The sequence below is a fragment of the Mustela lutreola genome, chromosome 10 (assembly GCF_030435805.1).
Source record: "Mustela lutreola isolate mMusLut2 chromosome 10, mMusLut2.pri, whole genome shotgun sequence".
NCBI lineage: Eukaryota > Metazoa > Chordata > Mammalia > Carnivora > Mustelidae > Mustela > Mustela lutreola.
Window position 1 is genome coordinate 92,715,694 of NC_081299.1, and position 4,852 is coordinate 92,720,545.

A 4,852-nucleotide genomic window follows, 5' to 3' on the forward strand; every position below is an offset into this window, starting at 1 on the left:
CACATTTTCATTTTCTCAAAGAATTATAAATATTCTACAATAGCACAGAGCCGTTAGAAACATTTTGACAAGTTGAATTAGACAAGTGGAGATTTTAGTTCCCTAGAAATACATACACTTTACATGACTATGGGTAAAAATTGTTGGGGCAATTTGAGTTCAGGTTTTGTCAAAAATTTCCTGCTTGCAAAATTGTTCAAGGCATCAGATGACCTAGAATACAGATCTTTCCCCTGTCACTTGCTTGATACCACAAGAATATCAGAATACTGTTGCAGCATCATTCCACAATCCTCTCTTAAGTCTAATTTCTCTTAGTGACTCAGAACGGTGGTCTTTGTGGTTGATATAATTTTGGTCAAAATAACAATTGTTGTGATGTTATGCAATTAAAAAATAATTAGTGTTTGCCTAGATCTTTGTGATGTATAAATTAATTTCTGCAATTCTGAAGCCAGATGAACACAGGCTTGAAAGTCAACTCTGCTAATGATCTCAGGCAAGTTATTTTTTCTTTCTAGAACTCAGTTTTCTTATCTGAAAACCGGACCTGTTTGTATGGTTGTTCCAAGGATTAAGTAAGTAAACATGTGCAGAGCACTCCTAAGAGTCTGGGCCACATAGGAGCAATATGTTAAGTGTTAGCTGTTATGATTATTAATCCATTGGTCCTAATATGCATATTTTCAAGGAGTTAGCACATCTTAGTATTTGTTAACATGCCTTACTCCCATAACTGGGTAAAATCAGGTTCAGAGAAATCAAGTAACCAGTCAAGATCACATAGCCTGAGTGTCAAATCTGTGTCCCAGCCTCAGATATAAATGGTGTGAAGAAATAGGGAATGTCTTTTCTGGAAATGTTAAATTTTTTTTTTTTTTTTTTTTTTTTTTTTGGTGTGCTAGGAATCCATGGCCAGTGTTCCCAGAGTTGTAGTAAGACATGAAGGGCTTGGATTTAAATTCAAGACATCCATTTGATTGTATCATTTTTCTTTCATTGAAAGTATAATTAGCCAAACTACTTATTTTGATAATGGGCCATTTCTTGGTGCCCCCAAGTTAGGGAAGTTTTCTAAAAAAAAAAAAAATTCTTCTCTGAGCTTGAATTTTGAGATGTAAGCTGTCTTTGTTATTTTTGTTTTTGTTTTTTTATTTCTTTTCTGTTGGTTATTTTTGCATTGCAGTTTTATCTTCTACTAAAAATAATTCATACTGACCTAGATAAAAGTTGTCTCTGTAGGTAGGCAGATTGGCAGACAATAATTAGAGACCTGACTGTATTAAGAGCTACTTATATCAAAACATGATTTACTGTGCTTTTCAGATAAGGATTGCTCTTTGGTCTCTAGTGAGGTAGCAAATACCATATCATCACTAAACTTCAACAGCATACATGGAATTTGCAGACATGATGATATGGCAAGCACAAACTTGATGCCTATGTTTAGACTCTTTTTGGTCAGGATGCAAATTCTAAGGCAGCAGTTGGTCAGTGGAAAGTAAATGTGTAACACATGACAATGCACAAAGAAACTGCTGAGGTGATTTTGACACTTAAGCTTTATTTGATCAATAAGGAAAGCAATTATCTTTGGTTCCATGAAACAAACTCTAATTAAAAAGAAAGATACTGAAACTGGAGGGAATGGCAAGATGGCAGAGAAGTAGGAGACCCTGTTTCAACTGGTCCCCTAAAGTGAGCTGAATATCTACCAGAACACTCTGAACACCCATGAAATCAGACTGAGATGTAAGATTATACACTTCTGGATCTCTATGGGGGTAGAAGACATCAGTGGAGAGGTAACACAGAGTGGGATCCCTCAGACTGATATCTGAGGATAAACAGAAGGGGGAGGGGACAACCAGAAGTGACCCATTTGAAAGTAATATATCAATATGAAAGTGCCCTGTGACTGGGGACCAGCATTATATTGGAGACCAGTTAAAAACATTCCAAAAGAGCAAAAGATCTTAAGGGGCAACCGGTAGAATCAGATGGGCATGGGTGTAAGACCAAGGCCCCAGGACAGTTACCACTGGCGACCATCTGTGGCAGAGAGAACCTAGTGGGGCTCCAGGCCATGATCCCTGAGCCCTAGACTTTCCTCTGCTTGCACCACCGCTGGGGCTGGGCGCACTTCCACCCTCACCTGGGGGAGCTTAGTTTGGGTGCCTGCTGGGGGTCTCTAGGACCACAGCCTTGCACCACCTGCACTGCAGCCGGGTGTGAGCCCACCTAGCCTGGCGCCTGAAAGAACCTGGCTCAGGCGTGGGTAGCCACGCTCAGGCGTGGCCTGTAGCCTTCCACCACCTGTGCCACCACCACAGGATGTGAGCGCACAGGCATGGGCGTGGACCACAGACAGCAGTTCTGGCAGCCGTAGTCACCCAGGTTCAGGCTTGCCTGGGCCAATTATCGCTCATGGCTTTAGTGGCATAGGGGGTGCAGAGACAGTGAGAACCTCAGGTGACCTCTGTGATGGTGGCTGGGGGTGCGCACCACCTGTGGGAGGCTGTGGTGTTCACTGGAGTTTGCAGAGGGAGTCTGTGTGTTCTGGACCATCCAGAGGAGAGCAGTCTGAGGCTTCTCTCTGAAGTGGAGGTCTGGGTACAGACAGTTTGCTTTCCACTAAACCTCCAAAAAGCCACAAAAAGAAAGATATTAATGTATATGATCTGACTATCTTTTATACTACTAGAGATTCATAATGTACCAAATATGTAGGACACCTGGGTGGCTCAGTGGGTTAAGCCTCTGCCTTCAGCTCAGGTCATGATCCCAGGGTCCTGGGATCGAGCCCCACATCAGGCTCTCTGCTGAGCAGGGAAGCTACTTCCCACTTCCCCCTCTTCCTGCTTCTCTGCCTACTTGTGATCTCTCTCTCTCTGTCAAATAAATAAATAAAATCTTTTAAAAAGTACCAAATATGTGCCTCTGAAATTATTAATAAGTGTTAAATAAATGTTATTTGCTATTAGCTCTATTTTCTTTCCAGTATATAAATATTTTTTTTTTAGTAATTTATTTTTTTATTTATTTTTTTTTAATTTTTTATTTTTTATAAACATATATTTTTATCCCCAGGGGTACAGGTCTGTGAATCCAGTATATAAATATTTTGCTGGAACATGTAATAGACACAATAAATTCCTCTTGATCGACTAACAAAGCTTAAAGAAAAATCACTGGAACCATATGAAATAAAGCAGTTGAGAACATAATTCCAATAAGAAAAAAATGCTCATATATTTTAAATAATAAAAAATGTATCTAGCATTGCTCATACATATCTAAAAATTAGTGTGTTCTTCTGCAGGGTATGGATTCATACCAAGTACAAATTACTCTTGTACCATCAGAAATTTTCACTTGCCATGGAGGCAGTAAAAAGTGCTGTTTATAAGACTATTGGTTTACATATACAACAAAGTATTTTATTTTTTCAAAGTTCTGAATGTGACAAATACGCGTGTGCACACACACACACGTGTGCACATGTGCACACACACACACACACACACACACACATCTAGTAGAAAAGACACCACAATGCAAACAGTGACAAAGCTTTATCGTGTAAGAGTTGCCCAAAAGTCCTTAATTTCCTTCTGTCCAGCTTGACTCCAACATCTGTCATCAGATTCACTCTGGAAAAATACCCTTAACTACCTCACCCATTCCTGTTTTTATGAGCTCCTTGAGGAAAACCTCAGTCATAGTAAATTCTCACAACTGAATGACTGACGACAGGAAGTAACAACTAAGAAGAACTACTGCTCTGAAAATTCACGGTCTCTAGTTTCAGGTGAGAACTTAATGTTCTCCTACAATTCTACAACAAGATAACTCACTTTTTCAACTCTTACTCCCCCCCCCCAAAAAAAAAGATAGATACTAGAGATACATTTGCCTGTGATCTACCAGAAGCCTAAGCCAACACCTGTGCATTAGATCCCATTCCTTCTCTCCTCCTTAAAGATAAGGTCCCAACAATTGTGCTCTCTCTCCTGAATCTAAGTTTCTAGACCTTCTACTGAATCATTCCCATGAGTATATAGGGCTATATAATTTTTTCTAGATTAAAAAAGTGACCTGATCCTTAATTCTTCATTTCACACTCATTTTCCCTGCATAGCAAAATTCCTGAAATTTCTTATGTTTACTTAGTTTTTTCCAGTATTCATCCTCAGTTTTTCTCAAACTGGTTTGAGCAGGGCTTTCCCTCTAGAACCACTATACATCTTCACTTGTCATTGAGGCGCTGAAAGAGCCTCTCCATCCAAGAAGCCCCTGGAAAGCTGGTGTGCTGCTAGAACTCAGACTCCATTGTCCATTCTCATCTTACTTTATATTTTCAGGTTTTTTATTTTGAAGTTACTTTAGACTCACTTAGCAGGTACAAAATTAGTATAGGTACAAAACTATTAGCAGGTACAAAACTAGTTTTCCCAATAATGTTGTCTGTATGGAGTATGATTCACAAAACCAGGGTTTTTCACATGACAGCACTCCTATTAACAAAACTACTGGTCTTATTGGGGTTTCATCAGTTTTAAATGCACTCAACCAAAACATTCTTTGTTTTGAATGTCACATAATGCTGTGACATTTTATCCTATATAAAGAGTCATATTGGGGCGCCTGGGTGGCTCAGTGGGTTAAGCCTCTGCCTTCAGCTGAGGTTAGGATCTTGGGGTCCTGGGATCAAGCTCTGCATCGGCTCTCTGCTCAGCGGGAAGCCTGCTTCCCTCTGTCTCTCTACCTGCCTCTCTGCCTACTTGTGATCGCTCTCTCTCTCTCTGTCAAATAAATAAGTAAATAAAAATGTGGGAGATCTTTCTTTAAA